We start from the raw sequence: 19,084 nt of genomic DNA on the forward strand, positions 1-19,084 counted from the left end.
CCTTTCATACTTCAAAGCATTTCAAGAATGTGTGACATGCAATAAAGATCATAAACCTGTGTATAAGAGGCCAGGCCTCAGAGATGCGGTTAGAGCACCTCGAGAAGATACCCTGTTGTCTGATTTGATGTGTTCTGCTCCGTCGGAATAAAACTTCTGTTTCCTGCCTTCCAGTCTCCAGCGCCTGCCTCTTTGTTTGGTAACTTGAGTGGGTATAGAGGCGGTTAACGCCGGGCAACTCTGAAAAAGGTCATCGGCCCTACCTTTTTCCACAATTGGCGTCCCAAACGTGGGGCCCATCAGCGATTCGTGGATCCAGTGGGAGAGGTCCTGACGACAGAGTGAACGACTGCAACGATCGGGAGAGCTCCTGTCCGATAGACCCTCGTCTGATAGCCGATCATCCGAACTTCACTGGTTCCGAACAGACCTCTCTCGAGTGATCTACGGTCCTGACTGGGAACCATAAGGAGTGCCGCGAGGATCACGAAGAATAGAGGACGATCGGGCGCTGGATTCGGAAGACAAGAACCTGTCCATGCGGTCCGGGTAAGGTCGTGTAAACACGACAAATTGCGAAATGATTGTTTGATTTGGATAATACCAGTATTACTCTTTTGTTGATTTGTTTGGAGATTCACTATCTGCAAACGGAGAAACAACAGGTTCTCTCTTTGCAGGTAGTGAAAGGGTAGGTAACGCAGACTTTTGTCCCCGTTGTAACCCGTCGTGCCTACTTATTCTCCCCATTGATTGTTTGATTGACCGAACATTGACTGTTCGATATTGGTTCTTTTGAGGTATTCACCGCCTGCAAACAACGAAGAATAGAAATATTCTGTCTAGTCTTTGCACACAGTGATAAGATAGGTAGTGCAGACTTTTGTCCCCGTTGTAATCCGTCATGCCTATCTTCTCCCCACTGATTCGTAGCCTGTTTAGCATGGACCGCTTATTAGAAATGAACCATCCGGCTCCACTGGAAGGCACCCCTAATAAGGACATGTTCATGAAGCATGGATTGATCGCTATAGCTTATAGCAAGCTGTGGCATAAATATACGAAAAAGGATCAAGAAAGTTAGTGGCCACTGATAGGATCCTTCGACGAGGATAAAATAAGCGCGCTGGAAACAGCCCTTGGGAAACACAAGACAACGCCCACTATGCTTGATAGTCTCGGCATGTGGCGCAAAGAAACCGAACAGCGTAAAAAGAGAAATGAGAGTAGGTTGGGAAAAGAGCTGCGAAAGGCAGCCCACCTAGCTGCTAAGAAATTAGAAGAAGAGATTAAGGAAAGAGAAGAAGCCAAACAGAAACTAGAGGTAGAAACATCAAGCCTGTGTCCGGTTAGAACGCCCTCTACGCTCTATCCTGAATTACCCTTGAAACAGCGAACCAACGATGATCTTTTGTTAGGTCCTCCGATCATCTACATGCCCCCTCCATATGCCCCTTCCCAACCCTTAGCACAGCACCCACCACCCCCAAGCACAGACGAGAGTAGTACCAGAGCTTCGGCCCCCATGGCCTCTGTGCCGGCCGAACCCCTTGTATTAGATACAGCACAAGCGACAGTGTTAGAAGACCCTGAGACCCGAAAGGCTGATTCCGCAAGAACAAACAGATTAGGCAAGGATGAGCGAGCAGGGATTGACAAGATAGTGAGGACATTGGTAGAAAGAAAGGAAAGTGAAGAGCACATCACGGATATGTTCAACTCATATGCAGGGAGCCACAGACGACATTTTGCCGTACGACTGTGTTATCATTTCTTGAATGCGTACGAGGACCGATATCGAGACAAAGGTCCCGAGAGCCTAACGACTCTGTACAGGAAGGTCGATATTGGGGATGAGGGCGAGTGTGATGTGACGGACCTCCTTACGCGTACGCTTGAGGTTTTCCGCCACCTCACTGAACAGGAATCAGAAGCTAAACCCACGACACCCGTAGCAACCGAACCACAAACTGAGCGAGCTAGCGCCATGATGCCAATAAGAGAGGCTGCCCCCTACTGGGTTCCTCCACGAGGTCAAGGAACTCACGATGACGTCAACCACCAAGATGCAAGAGGGAGGGTAGTGTACAACTGGGTCTACCAGCCATGGGATCAGCAAGATATTCTGACGTTCCGGAAATCTCTACCTGATTTACGTAAAAACCCCACTGCCTTCTATACTGAATTAGGTACAGCCCTAGGTTCAACGATTATGACCCTAGCTGACATCGACTTGTTTTTCGGGTTATGTCTACCAGCTGATGTGTGGAAGCAAATCCGGAAAGTCGACCACCTTGAGCTGTTTGGACATACCAGGTCACAACTCGATGGCATAGTTAGACAACGAGAACCTGGACAGAAGCCTTTGAAACCCATTTTAGACCTCCCAGATAAAATTGTACAGAAATTGAAAACCCTGATTCCGGAAAAGAAAGTGGACTGGTCGATAATAACGGCTTGTCGTCAGAAACCCCAGGAGGATGTATCGGACTACTTCTCCCGGTTTGAAACGGTGTTCTCCGATTACAGCGGCCAGGACATTACCACTGCAACCGGACACCATCTGTTTGTCCAGAATTATGTTAAGGGTTTGTCACCGGAGGTCTCCCAGAAACTGCAGGCCAGCGAGAGTAGTTGGGCGGCCTCCAAACCTGCAGCTATCCTTCAGATGGCCCAATATTACGAACACCAGAAAAATGAAAATGATAGAGCAACAGAGAAAAAGAAGAAAGACTTAAAAGAGAGGGTGATGATTGCACAATTGCAAGGGGTGACTATAGGACGAGAGCAATACAAAGGAAACTACCAGACAAATGTCCCTAGGAACGCACCTCCTAAAGACCGCACCCCGACACCCCGCATTGGACGTACAGACATTAGCGAGGACCAGTGTGCCTTCTGTAAAGGATTCGGCCATTGGAAATACCAGTGCCCGGTTCTTTTGGAGATGAACAGAAATAGGGACCCCAAGGACGTAGCGGGCGGACCGAGAAATAGAGGACAGCAACGGGGGCCCACAAATGACACGACTAACGATAGATCAAACAGACCGAATACATTTGACCGACCCAGAGAGAACCAGTACCAGCACCAGCAGTCTGACTGCGACGATGCCCGCGACTTCGCATAGGACTGCCAAGGGCAAGGGAGGGATCCAGTCGAGCTCTAAGTTGACCAGCAAGGTCCTTATGTCACTGCTAAGGTCCTGGGTACAAAGTCTCCATTTCTGGTAGACACTGGCGCGACACGTAGTGCATTATCTAAACGACTGATTCCAAGGGCACCCTTGTCTGGCTCACTTGTGACATTGATAGGCTTCGATGGAACGTCCTTCACTAACCCTTTGTCCACTCCGATCCCCTTTTGATTTGGAGAACAATACAACTGACACAACGTTTTTGCTTTCCGCCAATACTCCTGACGCCATTATGGGACTTGACTTACTGAAGCACTTCCGAGAGACTATTAGATGTTCCCAAGACGGAGTTCGAGTTTTCCTGTACGATAACCCCATTCTGCTTAGACATTGCCCTTCCCGACGCATGTTTTCTATCAATGACGCTGACACGTCCCTGCTTGACACTCTGCCTCCGTATCTGTGGGCCAAGACAGATTCGGACGTAGGACGCATGATGATTGACACAGTGCACTTCACTGTTCGACCGGACGCAATACTCCCAAAACTTCCACAATATCGGATATCGCCCGAGGGCGAGAAGGCATTGGTGAAGATTATTCAGTCACTGATAGACGCAGGAGTGGTAGAGGAAGTGGTTAGCAACGTTTGCAACAGCGTTATCTTGCCCATCATCAAGAAACAAGGAGAGGGAGATGAGAAAGCATACCGCTTCATCATTGACCTTCGAGAGATCAACAAAGTGGTTGTACCCCGGTACCCCGTGGTCTCAGACATCACCACTATCCTGACTTTGATTCCTTCTACTGCCACCACCTTCACTGTCATTGACCTCAAAAACGCATTTTTCTCTATCTCCATCCACCCAGACAGCCGATATCTCTTCGGCTTCACCCTAAAAGCCCGCTCATATAGATTCTGTCGAGCACCCCAGGGCTACACAGAAAGCCCCAGCATCTACAGTCAGGCCCTCAAGAGACAACTGGATGAGGTCCAGTTACCCGATGGAGTGGTGTTGATACAATACGTCGATGACATCCTTTTGGCGGCCGACACCACTCCACTAGCAGTCACAGCCACCATTCAACTCCTGCACTTCCTTGCGGAAAATGGCCACAAGGTCTCCAAGAAGAAGTTGCAATTCTGCCAACCCCAGGTCACTTACTTAGGCCACCTTTTGTCCAAAGACGGAAGGAAACTTACTCCCGACCGGATCCAAACCATTCTTGAAACCCCTGTCCCTAAGACTCAGAAACAGGTCCGCTCCCTACTAGGCCTCACCTCCTTCTGCCGACAGTGGTTACCAAACTTCAGCCTCATTGTGAAACCACTGCTTTCTCTGCTAGCTAAAGATGTCCCCTTCCCACTCCCTTGGACCCCTGAATGCCAATCCTCCTTCATAGAACTACAAGATGCCCTTTGTTCGGCCCCTGTCCTAGGTACCCCCGATTACACAAAGCCCTTCTCCCTCTACACTCACGAAAGGGAGGGGTGTGCTTTATCTGTCCTGACCCAGTCCATTGGCCCAAAGCAACGACCGTGCGCTTACTTCTCTGCCACTCTTGACCCCGTAGCCAGAGCCTTGCCTGCCTGCCTTCGAGCTGTAGCTGCCGCTGCTATCTCTATCCGACAGAGTGAGGGGATCGTGCTCTCGAATTCCCTCACGGTACTAGTACCCCATGCAGTTGACACCCTCCTGAACCAAACCAAGACGCAACACCTGACGAGTGCACGACTGACTGGATACGAACTGACTCTGCTCGCACCCCACATCACCCTGAAAAGATGCACCACACTGAACCCAGCAACTTTGTTGCCCCTACCAGAAAACAATCCCAGCGTGCCCCCTGTACATGACTGTGTGACCCTCACGGACGAACAGACTAGAAGTAGGGTTGACCTCAGAGACACAGCTTTTCCTGACCCTGACGGAGAGCTGTGGGTGGACGGCTCTTGTATCAAACTCCCCGATGGCACCACTTCAGCTGCCTATGCAGTCACCACGGCCCGAACTGTAGTAGAGACAGCCCGCATCACGCAACGATCTGCACAGGCAGCGGAACTGATCGCCCTGACACGAGCATGCATCCTAGCAGCAGGAACCACAGCGAACATTTACACCGACAGCCAGTATGCCTTCGGGGTGGTTCACCATTTTGGGCTCCTTTAGAAGGAAAGGGGATTCTTGACCTCGCACGGCACCCCCATCTTACATGGAGATTTAGTCTCAGCCCTGATCAAAGCTGTCCTTCTCCCCAAAAGACTTGCGGTTATCAAATGCCAGGCACACAAGAAAGTGACGGACATTATTGGACAGGGAAATGCACTAGCCGATGTCACTGCTCGAACCACCGCTGAAAATAGGGCGACGACACGCATGTACGTGACCAGATCACAAGCAGAGAAATGGACCGACGCTAGGGACACTATTAGGGACATTCAAATGGCTAGCACACAACACGAATTGACTGAATGGGCACGGGTGGGATTAAAAGACGATGAAGGCTGCTGGCGGACAAAGGACACGAACAAATGGTTGCTACCTGACTCATACCTGAATTCCATACTGACTATGGCACACTCCTCTGCTCACATAGGATCACCCCCCATGATTGAACTTGTCTCCAGAGTTTGGCACAACGACAAAATCACAGACTCCGCCAAATGCCTGGTCCAACAATGCTTGATATGCCTGCAACATAACCCTGGGAAAGGAACTGTGGTACCCCGGGGAGGGTTTGGGGTTCCCAATCACCCGTTTGAAGTCCTGCAGATGGACTACATCCAACTAGACAGATGCCAAGGCCTGAAATACGTACTTGTCGTGGTGGGCGCATTTAGCAAATGGGTGGAAGCATACCCAACCCGTGATAACACTGCTATGGCCACTGCAAAAGTACTGTTAAAAGAATTCTTCCCTCGCTACGGCCTTTGTCGAATTTTATGGAGCGACAATGGCCCCCACTTCGTAGCCGAAGTTATCCAGCTCATTTTAAAGGGGCTGGGTATCAAGCAGAAGTTCCACGCAGTCTTCCACCCCCAGTCTGCTGGACTTGTTGAGCGACACAATGCCACACTAAAACTAAAGCTAGCCAAGATAGTGGCTACCACAGGACTGAAATGGCCAGACGCTCTCCCACTGGCATTGCTATCAATGCGTTCCACCCCTACCAAACACCATTTGACACCTTACGAGGTAGTTTTCGGCCGACCCATGAGCGTCTGGTCTGCACCAAAACCGACTTCCATTCATGACGTCCTGGACGTCCTAATGTCTGATTATTTGTATAAGTTGACTGAAACTCTGTCTGTCATTCACCAACAGGTGCTGCATGCCATCCCTGACGCTTCCAGGGGTCCCGGACACAACCTGCAACCTGGGGATTTTATCCTCATAAAGAACTTCCAGCGCGCCAAGAGTCTGGAACCCCGGTGGACGGGCCCCTGGCAAGTCCTACTTGCCACCCGAACAGCTCTTCGAGTGGAAGGAAAGCGGACCTGGGTGCATGCGCACCATTGTAAAAAGATTCCCCCGACTCTGATGACAACCGAAGACGTGACCACCCAGGAAGAGCTCCTGAACAAAGACCGACCATCGCTGGATTGCTACCCAGACACAGAGACACTTGAACTTGCAAAGATTCCTGACCCTACCGTGCCATCCAAAGAAGGGTATAACCTGCGACGAAAGGAGAGAGTTTCGGCTAAGCAGACCATTGACTAAGTCATAATTCTCAGATCGGTGGCCTAACACAACAAGGGCTGTCAGGAGAGAAAGCCAGACGAGGTCTTTGGTTCTGCCCGCTACCGAGCTCCCTTGAAGATGATGGAAGCGTCCGATAAGAAGGTGATGGAAGCGCCCGATAAGAAGGTGATGGAAGCGCCCGATAAGAAGGTGATGGAAGCAACCGGACATCCGAAAATCCACTACAGGGACCCAAAGACAGACAGAATCCATAGTTCAAAGACAATTGCACTTTTCATCACGATCCTTTTCTGCTTTCTCCTCATGACCACGCTCTGGATTATGGAAGAAAAGGCACCTGCTCATGAAACATTCCTAACCACTGCGCAGCCTACTACCTTGAAGGAACATTATTTGATCTCTCTCTCTCCCCAACTCAGAGAAAGGCGAAAGGAGTTTTGGAACAACTCCTTTGTGCAGCTGCTGCACCAGCACAATCTTGCCACCAATGCCACCAACTGCTGGATCTGTGGGTTGCTACCCCACGCCACTGGACATTCGATACCTTTCATCCCTTCACCCTTCTCAATTCACGGCTCCTGCCTTGCTTGGCTGATCCTCCTGCAAGAAAGCTATAAGGACAATGCCACCTCCAGCAAAACCATGACACATTTCTTTCATGAGGTCTGGCGAAACAAAACAAAGACACACTTCTGCCCGCAGCCTCCAACGACTCTATCCACATGGACATCCCTGCTAAAGAACGAATTGAAATGCAGGTGTTCAACAATCCAACCAGACCCACCTTCTCCTACCTACGGAAACGAACAGCTGCCACTCTGACTGTGGCTTTATCTGTCATCAACGTCACAGGCCACATGTGCATAGAAGGGCTTGGGACACAGCTGGTAGGCCACAGTGCTTGCCGCTTCACCAGAACTTTGGACTCTACCGATCCACCTTCCTTTGTATCCTCTCCAAACATGTACTTCGTTTGCGGCACAAAGGCTTACACCTGGCTCCCCAAAGGCTGGGGGGGCACTTGTTTTATCTCCTTCATCCTTTCTCCGACCTATGTGGCTCCAGTGAATCACCATAGACAAAAACAAGCCAAGGATATTGAACAAACCGACTCAACAGGAGCACAGTTCCTCGATGCTATGAAGGGACTTGTTCCACTCTGGGGCCCGATGGCAAACAGCCGTGCCATCCGACATCTGACTCAGGCAGTTGAAACAACAATGAACATCACAGCTGGTATCCTTGCAAACAACACAGCCGAGCTTCAAGTGGTCCGCCTGGTGGCTCTCCAGAACCGCCTTGTTCTAGATGTGGTTCTAGCGGATCGTGGTGGAGCATGCCGCATTATTGGGTCCAGCTGCTGTACATATATACCGGACAATTCACCCTCAGTGTACAAGGCCATCGAACACCTTCACAGACTCTCCTCAGAAGTTCACCAGGAGCAGGAAGAATGGTCGCTTGGTGGATGGTTCTGGAGTACTGGTAAGAACTGGGGCTGGAGACTGTTTACCATTATCCTGATTCCTATAGTTGTAATATGTGGGTTATGCTTAGGAATTCAATGCTTGCCGCCTCTGTGTTCGTTATGTGCGAATTGTATTTGCCCTAAGACTGTGGACTTTGGAAAGGAACGCATGGGAGCATTATATGATGCTGAGGTTAGGAATTTAATGCGGATTGACATTGAGTAGGCAAGCTGGCTAGATATGTTGAAAAGGGAGGACTGTTAAAACCTGGACTGCAGTGTTAAAATTATCGGCGCCATCTTGCCCCCCTTTTCAAGCCCATTCGTGCGCGTAAGCAGCAGCCATTTTAACTACCATGGCCTCTCTGCCCATCGCCGACAGCCAGCGCATCTTTCTCTCCCTCTCCTGACCTCGCAGACATCCCCCCGCGCGCTGGCAGTCCCCGCTCTCACATGCCTTGGGCCATAAACCCCTCTTCAGCACAACTCTGCCTCGGAACCCCATCCTGTTCCCAGCGCGACACCTCCCTTCATTCCTTTCATGATCCCGGGTCCTTTGGTAAAACCCCCTTTCATCTGTGCCCGTTTGTCTTACTCGTTCCCAGGCCGCCACCTGGCCCTGCGGATACTGTTTATTGCCCCCTATACAGTAGGAAGCTTCTCCCATCAAAGGATCCTCGAGTTGATCAAAAGCCCCCACCCCATGAGATCCGATCAACCGCATACATTCCGTGAATCGGCGGAATGTCCAGCTGTGCGACAATCATCACCTGTTGTGACCGGGGTGGGGACTTCAACTGTAAATGTGTGTGGGAACTAGGCATGAGCGAATTTTGCGGATCTCGCGTTCGCGAATTTTGCGGATTTGCGGATTCGCAATCCGCAAAATCCGCGAATTCCCGCGAATTTGCGGATTTTTTTTTTTTGTGTTCGCCCGTGTTTCTGCCAGTTCGCGAGGGTTTTTACAATTTCGCAATTTGCGAACTTACCTGTCGGGTCGCAAGTTTTGCGAACTTGTTGTTTCTACGTGTCCAGCCTGTTTGGGACACTCTTCTTCATCACTGCCACTCTCTGTCACCACTGCCACTCTCTGACTACTCATGCCACCCTCTGGCCCACCCATGCCACCCTCTGTTTCATCACCACACCCTCTGGTTGTCCAGTGTACATTATTTTCGGCAAAGCAAAGCACACCTTCCCTGCCTCAAGTGACCTGAATTAATTTGGGGCTGATTAATGTGTCACAGAATATTTTTTTAGCTGGCACCTGCTTCCTTAGTGCGCCCTGATTAGTGATCTTTTGCACTTGCTAAGTGCTTTCATTGTTGCAAAATTAGTTACAACACCTGCCCTGCCCCAACTGACAATAATGAATTAGGGGCTGATTAATGGATTTTAACTTCCAGCCTGGCTCCTGCTTGTCTCCCTTAGCTGTAATTCAGGACCTTTGTGGCATATGTGTAACTATTCTGAGGTTCAGAGCAGGGTCACATAATAGTTTCAACTGGCAACTGAACTCTGGAGGGGCCCCTCAGGAAGCACTACAGGAAATGGCTACTAATGATGAGCCTGAACTTTTGAACCTGGTAAGTAGTTACTTTCAGTTTTGCTAAGATCGTATTTCTGCAATTTTTGCACTTATTCGCGGGGCGCGAACTCACGCGAACAGTGCGAGCAGTGCGAGCAAAATCCGCTGCTCGCGGATTTGCGGATTTTGCGGGAGATTCGCAAATCTCGCGGATTGCGGATTTCCCGAAAATCCGCAAAATCCGCGAGCGGAACGGATTTTCCGCCCATGCCTAGTGGGAACGGGCCTGAAGCGGGGATTCCGAGGATGTCCTTTCATACTTCAAAGCATTTCAAGAAAGTGTGACATGCAATAAAGATCATAAACCTGTGTATAAGAGGCCAGGCCTCAGAGATGCGGTTAGAGCACCTCGAGAAGATACCCTGTTGTCTGATTAGATGTGTTCTGCTCCGTCGGAATAAAACTTCTGTTTCCTGCCTTCCAGTCTCCAGCGCCTGCCTCTTTGTTTGGTAACTTGAGTGGGTATAGAGGCGGTTAACGCCGGGCAACTCTGAAAAAGGTCATCGGCCCTACCTTTTTCCACAATTTGGGGACTATCCAGTACTAGAGTGAGCTGTCACCCTGGTGGACAACAGGGAAAGGGGTAACGCATCTGGCCATTGCAATCCTGCGCTCTCCTTGATCTTTGCTAACTTAATCTTGAGACGACCATTGTACTTCTCAACCAGACCTGCTGACTGGGGGTGGTTTGCTGCATGACATTTTTGCTGGATGTGCAGACTGTCACACAGCAGCTGAATAACCTTTGAGTTGAAGTGACTTTTGTTATCACTCCAAATCAAGCGGGACAAGCCGAAACGCGGGAAAAACTCTTTTAAAAGGGCCTTCGCCGTTGCTATGGCTGCGTTCTTTTTAGTGGGATAAGCTTCAATCCATTTACTGAATGCACAAACAACCACCAGCACATATATCAAGTTGTTTACTCGTTCCATTTCGATGAAATCCATCTGGAAAACCTCGAAAGTGAAGGAGGGTGGTGCAAAATTCCTAGGAGGGGTATGGTGTACCCTTTCCAGGGTTATGCATCATGCAAATCATGCTGCACTTCACTAGATGGGCAGCTACCTTAGGTATATTGTCATTTTACCACAACAGATCCAGTTACTTACATATCCCCTTCGCACTAATTTGAGCTGGGCCATGTACCATTGTTACCACAGAGAGTACCCTGGCATCTGGTAACATCCTTCTCTGCTTTTCTGACTTATCAGTCCAGCACCCCTCCTCGTCTAAGTGTCCTGTACTCTCCTGCCACGTTGCCAACTCCTAAATTCTTACCTCGCTCTGTATCTCCTTCAAGTTTTCCAGTGTGTCCTCAAACATCCCTTTTCAGGCACCCATCTAGCTGGACCGGCCACACGCATTTTCTTCATCCTAGATCTGGCTGTCTCTTTAACTGTCTGGTCTGCAAATGCATTTCCCTTCCCCATATCATCAGTAATTGCCTTGTTGGCACTACACTTCACTATTGTAAACCTTTGGGTAGTTTCAGAGCTGATAAAAGCCTATGTTTCAGAGGGCCATGTTGTATCTTCGTTCCATGGGAAGTCAAGAATCCCCTCTCTGCCCAGTGCCTCCCAAAATTATGGGCTACCCTGACGGCGTATTGGCTGTCAGTATAAATATTGACAGCCAATGCCTCACTTAGCTCACATGCTTGCAAAAGAGAAACTAGTTCTGCAGCTTGGGCCGATTGATAGAGAACATGTGATGTCTCAACTTTAGTGCGCAGCATAGTAATGGCATGCGCTGCGGTGGTGGTGCCTTCTGACAATTTGAAGCAGGAGGCATCGACATATAGTTCCCCTTGCGGGTCAGACAAGGGAACATCAGTCAAGTCTACCCATTCCTTCATCTCCTCTTCCGTTCAAAATAAAAAATCTTGTACATCTCTGTCCTCATTTTTTGATGGGAGGGGTAGTAACGTGGCTGGGTTCAGAGTGGCACATCGTTTTATTGTGATGTGTGGTGCAAATAGGGTGAATTCATAGCCAGTCAGACGTGCACTGGTAAGGTGCTGCGTCTTTGTCTTGTTCAAAAGTGTGTCCACAGCATGAGGTACCATCACTATGAGATCAGTGTTAAGAAGAAGCCCTGCCGATTGTCGAAAAGAGCCATAGCTGCGGCTGCTCTTAAACAGCTCAGGATAGTGTCAAGAAGGGCATAGAAATAAGCACACAGCCTCTGCTTACATTCAAAGACAGCCCATCCAGCTGTTTCGTGTACATACAACACGAACCGCTTCTGGTAGTCAGGCGTACCAAGTACAGGTACAAAGGAAAGCGCAACTTTTAATTGCTCGAAAGCTGTTGACATTAATGTGTCCAGGGTAAGAGTTCATGCACATCTTTAGTTGTTAAATCCAACAGTGGCTTCATTAGTAAAGAATATCCAGGTATCCAATGACTACAATATGAGGTGATGCCTAAGAAAGCACGCACATCCCATGGGGTCACAGGGACAGGCATCCTAACAATGGCATCAACTCATTCAGGTGTTAGCCCCCTTCCCTCCATCGACAGTAGGTGGGTTAAATAGGTTACCTCCTGTCGACAATATTGAAACTTCGAAAGGGACACTTTCTGTCTGAACTGCACCTAATGTAATAATAATTTGTCCGTTGCATCCTTGCAACCTTCTTCAGTGTCAGAGGCTATCAGAAGGTTACCCACGTACTGTAGAAATACATTAACTGAGGGAAGGGAGAGGGAACCCAGCTGACTTTTTAAAGCTTGATTATATATACTAGGACTTTCAGTATACCCCTGAGAAGCACAACAGAATCGGAAACTCCTGCCTGCCAAAGCGAACCCAAAAAGGTGCCTGCTATCAGGATGAATGGGAATGCTAAAAAAAGCATTTTTTAGATCAATCACAGAAAATAATTTTGCTGTGGAAGGAATCATTGTTAGGAGAGCAGTGCTGTCACGGACCACTGGGAACTGAGGGACCACTATCTTGTTAACTTCCCGCAAATCAATCCCAAAACGATAGCCATCAGGATGAGCATCAGAGGAATCCAAGGGTGCCTTTTTAAGGATGGGTAGAATAGGGCTATTACACAAATTCGCTACTGTCTCCTCAACCACCCCGATTTGATCAAGTCCTGTATAATCTGCAACAGAGCTTGTTCCCCCGCCTGCGGTATTTTGTACTGGGGAATACGAGGTAGCACAACATTGTCTTTAACCTTAATAGAGACTGTTGGTATCTGCAACTACCCTACATCCGTAACTCCTGTCACCCACAATGTAGGCAGCACATCCCTAAATTCAGCAGGAAGCGGCGTATCCTTTGAAAAACACTGGGGCATATTAGCAAGAACCTCGTTGAAATATTGCCGTTTTTGCTGCAGGAAAGTGCCACTAAAACAGCGGTAATGGACTTGCTAATATGCGTTTTAAAATTCCAATAGAAGCCCAGGTTAGATGTGCAGGACAGCTAAACTGGGCTTCTATTGGAATTCTATAACACATATTAGCAAGCCCATTATCGCAGTTTTAGCTGCAGTTTCCTGCCGCTAAAACAGCAATAATTTTAACTAGGTTCTTGCTAATATGCCCCACTGTTTGGTGCTAGGGACATTTGGTCTTATGGTCATATAGACACCATCCAGAGAACATGAAACCTTAGCATTCAGCTGTTTTTAAAAAATCTAATCCAATGAAATTCTCTCCGCAATTCGTGGTCAATAAGAACAGCGAGTCCACAGTAAAAAGGCCAACAGTCAAAGCAAGGGGTTTGGAAATGGGGCTCACATCTGGTACGCCTGAAAAACCTACCGAGACATTAATATGACCAGACAGAGCTGCCCTGGGGACCAGTGAACGAGAAACAGAGCTAATTATTGCACCTGTATCCACCAAAAATGTCTTTACTGAGCCATGCAAATCCGCTGTGACATAAAGACCAGGCTGAGCTACAGGGATTTGAACTGTTCTCTCACCCTGTCTCTGGCTGTCATAGCTATAGGACATCCCTGTCAACTCATCTAGATCATAATCATCGTGGTAGTACTGCCTTCCCTGGGGGTCATCAAAGTAGTTCTGATTAGAATGACCCTGTGAGGACTCACCTGCCTGGAACTCGTCGCGACCACTTTTACCACAACCCCGTCCTCTAGAACCTCATCCTCTGGGGGCCGCGACTTTCTGCCACAATTCTTGGCACTCACTCCGCCAGTGTCCCTCCTTTTTACAATAAGCACATTGGTTAGCCCCCACAGGTGCGCTGTTTCTGCCAGTGCCGCACGACTGCTGGGCCGGACCTGTGCCACGTCCCCTGCAGGTACCCCTTGTTGCCTGCTGCATTAATACCCTAGTCTTCAGCTCCTTATTCTTCTTCTCCACCTTCTTCTTCTCCTCATTTTCCCTATGCTCATAGTACTGAGCCATACTCAATATCACTGAAGGGGAGGAAGTAGTCCAGGTGCTCTCAGAAGCCTGTAACTGAGTCGTGATCTTGGGAAGCAGGTTTGTAACAAATCTGTTAACGAACAACCGGACGCCTCCTTCCACCGACAAATCTTGTCCACTGAAATCCAGAAACACCCCTTCAAACCAAGTGAAATAATAGGACAAACTTTCATCTTTCTTTGATGATATGCCGCTAACTTATCCCAATCTAGCTGTCTTGGTGGGATGAGAGAATGCATGTAAGTGATGATATGACTCGGCAAGGCTAGTATCTCAGCCTTAGGCTCTAATCTCATTCAAGGTACCACCCAACTCCACAACGTGGTCCTGCGTATGCACCTGCCTCCATATATCCACTGGTACAAACAACCCGAAAAACATCTCAACATCTGCCAACGTCATCACTGTCGATGATGCGGCCTCCATCAATTCTCTTTAATATGCAGTTACATTTTTCCTAGTGTCCGGCAGCTGAATCTTAAGGGATAACAATTCACTCATTTTCCATGGAGTGTAAACCCATTGTTCCTGAAAAGGAGCCTCTACTCATTGCTGTACAACAACATCCTGTGCATTACGCTGTTCTGGAGTCTTGGGATGAAAAATAGGATGCACCTCCCTCATCAGGAATTGGGATACTGCTGTTGGTGTTTTCAGATGCAATCTACCTTGGTAACCAATCTGCATCGCAACATTACTAAAAACATCATTAGGGGCCATGTCATACGCATACACGCAGTCCCAGATGTCATAAAATATTTAGGGTGCTACACCATTGAAAAACTGTTGTCATAACCCTATCGATGTAGCCGACATATGCTTGAGGGCATGCTGCTGTACGTACGGCTCATAATCCTTCACCACACTTCGCACGTCCTCAACACTGTAAATAGGATTCCGGGCCCACTGTGTAGCCTGATCAGCCACCATCTTTTTCTCCTCATTCCCCACATCAGATCGAATCAGTACCCGATCCATTCGCTCTTGTGCCGCTGCCCAATTCCCCTCGTGAAATCCACGGACCGGCGTCCTAGCACTCAGCAATGCCGGGATGAAATAACAGAGGAAGACACAATGGATGAAGGGACAGGCACTAACATTAGTAATGACTGAGTTGAAGGCGTGAGGGATGGGGGAGGAACATGAGCAGGGACAGCAGATACAGCCGGAAGACCTGCAGACACTGCACCCGCAGCTTGCGAAGCCAGGGAGGAGACATGCGGGCCACAGCTGAGGTAGCCGAGTCAGAGACAGGAGGGCCAGATGCAGAAAAAGGAGGGACAGAAGACTGAAATCTTAGAATGACAGGATATATCTTCTGTGGGGCATAGGGAGGTGGAGGTCGAGCATCTAATTGTTCCTCCACAAAAGCATCACCTTCCTCTCGGGCAACATAAGACTTATCACATTGCAATCAAAACTCTCTATCAGCACACTCTATACCTTTCTCTATTTTCTCTCTATCGTAGGCCACTACTTTCTGAGTCACTGTTTGCATTTTCCCTCTACGGGCCTCCTTCTCTGCTCACATGCGCCTTTCCCTAGCTTCCTTCTGCCATACCTGGAGGGAATCAAACATCGACTGCCTGCTTCGTCTGGCAAACAATTTATCTTGCAAAAAAATTCAATTTCTGTTCATTAAAGGTACCTGTTAGTGGCCACTGAAGCTCATATCGTCCCTCGTATATGTGTGCCACAATGTATTAAACATAATAGGGCCAATGCTGTGCTTGGTGTACATGTCAAAGTTCAAGGTGCCTTCCGGAGGTGCAGATTGTCTTTTCTCCAGCCGAGCTTCAGCAGAACAACAGCCGCACCCCAAACACCATAGTTTGCTCAAGCAAGGCATCTTAATATAAGACACATTCACTGTTCATACCAAACAAATGATACACTAAACAAAGAGAATGCCTTAGGATAAAAATCAAACAGGGAAAGTATGAGCAAAAAAGTAGAGTTAGGGCTCCCTCAATTAATAATCCTTGGTTTGATGATGAATGTCGGTATTTAAAGGCTGCTATCAGGAAACACGAAAGAGGCCTTAGGGGTAATTATAATGATATTTCATCATTAGAACTAAAAAACCTAAGGTTAAAATATAAGGCGACCATTAGAGATAAAAAAAGGTTATTTAAGGAAAAATGTTGGGTGAGCCTACTCGAGACTATTGAAGGAAAAAATGTTAAAGGATTCTGGAAACTGATTAAGGAATGCACAGGTGAGGTGGCGGGATCCATGCTGTGCTCCGTCCCAGAGGCCAAGTGGGTAGCCTATCTAGAGGAAATATATGGCAAATGGCCGAGCAAAGGGGAAATAATTTCATCAAGCTGGCCAGGAGTGAGGGATGATATACTAGTGCATTTCACCTCAGGAAACATTAGGAATGTAATAGCTGGCTTAAACCTAACCCGAGCGGCCGGACCAGACAATTTACCAGCAATTATCATAAAAACTAACTCAGACTGGTGGGCTGAGTTTTTTTCAAATATGTTTCAGGGGATATTAAAGACTGGTATCATGCCAGAAAGTTGGAAAGGGGCAATCATTAGACCAGTTCATAAAAAAGGTGATGTAAATTCCCCAAAAAATTACCGCCTAATAAATCTCTTCGATATTGGGGAAAAGTTATTCTCCAAAGTAATCCTAGGCCTGCTAAAGGATTGGGCAGAGGATAACCAGTTGGTACCCCCAGAACAGGGTGGGTTCAAAGAAGGGCATTCGACGGTGGACCACTGTTCCGCTCTCTGGGCCATCGCGCGGAAGTCGATAGAACAGAGGGGTAATTTATTCTGCTGTTTTGTGGACTTCTGCGCGGCTTTCGATCTTGTGGGCAGGGAGCAGTTATGGGCAACCTTGGAAGGATACAACCTACATGGAGACCTTTTGGCCATCATAAAAGCCTTACACACAGAAAACTGGGCCCAGATAATCTTGGACGAGGAGGGTGGATTGTCTGGGAAGATCCAGATTGGAAATTGTTGAGGCAGGGTTGCGTACTCGCCCCACTGCTTTTTTCTCTGTTTTTGGCCGACCTACCAGCAAAACTAAGTGAGGTTAAAGGGGCAAGTCCAAAATTGGGAGGTGATCATGTTTCCTGCCTATTATACGTGGATGATTTAGTGATTATGGACCTGACACAGATAGGCCTTCAGAGGAAATTAAACATGTTCAACGAATACTGTCGGAATAAAAAGTTAACAGTGAACATGGATAAAACTAAAATGTTATGCTTCGGTAGGAGTAAAACTAGCTTCCTGTGGTATCTGGATACAAAGCCACTCGAGAGGGTGAACGAATACAGATACCTAGGAATCTGGTTTATGAGTAACCTTAAATGGTATACCCACCTGGAGGGTCTCAAAATGAGGGCATCTGCCTCTGTGAAGGGGCTAAAAAGATTCATTAGTGTGTACGGAGAAAACTCAGATAGGCCGGTCATAAAAGCCTACCTAGCAATGGTCCCCCCAAATTCCTGTATGAGGCAGAAGTGCTCTATTTAAGTGGGAAAAAAGGGTGGGATAAAGAGGAGGGAAATATTTTTAAAAACCTGTTCTCTTTGCCTAAATCCTCTATGGTACAGGCTGCAAGACTGGAGCTGGGAATTACCTCCTGGGCAGTAACTGACTGTATGGCACTAATCCGCTTTTGGCAGCGCCTAGGGTCTGGAGAGTACTTAAAAATTTCACAGTGGTGTAAAAGTGAAATTGTTGCTAGCGAACTGACCTGGGCGAAAGAAACAAGAGCTGCACTAAGTGAAGCCTATGGTGTGTTGGGTTTAAAACTATGCCCGGAACTGGGTCATCCACTTATAGCTAAGAAGGAACTGAGGTCACTGGGAGCTGAGACGTCCCGCACATATGATAGAGAGTATCTCTCGCAGAAAGTTTCGGTGTCGTATATGACCCTGGCCTGGGAACTTAACCAACAGTACCCCTACTTAGACAGATTGCCAAGCTACCACCTAAGACGTGAGGTCCTAAAAGTGCGAATGGTGATAAACCCCTGTTATGGGAACAAGGAAGCCAAAAATTTTATGTTGAATAATAATGGAACCTGTACTTGCGCGTTGGGTACCAACTGCGATATTGTACATATTTTACTAGACTGTATGATGTTTTTGGATTGACGAAAAGAGATTTTATGCCCGATATTTAAAAAATACAGGATCAGAAATAGGATGCAAGCTGCTAGCTTTATAGCTGAAATGATGTATCTAGATATTGCTTGTGCTAAGGGGAAATTTTTGTGTAAAGTCAAGGTGTTCCTAAAGTGTACAGAGTAAATATCTTATGCGGTGCTCATGGGGGGAGGATGAGCCTGTACATGTAAAGGTTAAAGTAATGATTTGGAACCTTTGGAATTGATTTGATGCTGATGGAAATTACCTGACTTAATTACCCCTAGGGGTATTTTTGTATTTAGTACGAAGGAATGTACTATTTTATGGGAAGTACAAATGCCATGTTTTTAATATGATCTCGTTTAAGTTTTAACAGTAATTTTATGTATAGGGTATACTTTTAAGGTTGTAATTAACCAAATAAAGTTTTCTTACTGACTGAATGACACTCTATACCTTTCTCTATCTTCTCTCTATCGTAGGTCACTACTTTCTGAGTCACTGTTTGCATTTTCCCTCTACGGGCCTCCTTCTGTGCTCACATGCGTCTTTGCCTAGCTTCCTTCTGCCATACCTGGAGGGAATCAAACATCGACTGCCTGCTTCATCTGGCAAACAATTTATCCTGCAAAAAAATTCAATTTCTGTTCA

This window comes from Lissotriton vulgaris, chromosome 9 (genome assembly GCF_964263255.1).
Source record: "Lissotriton vulgaris chromosome 9, aLisVul1.2, whole genome shotgun sequence".
Taxonomy (NCBI): Eukaryota; Metazoa; Chordata; class Amphibia; order Caudata; family Salamandridae; genus Lissotriton; species Lissotriton vulgaris.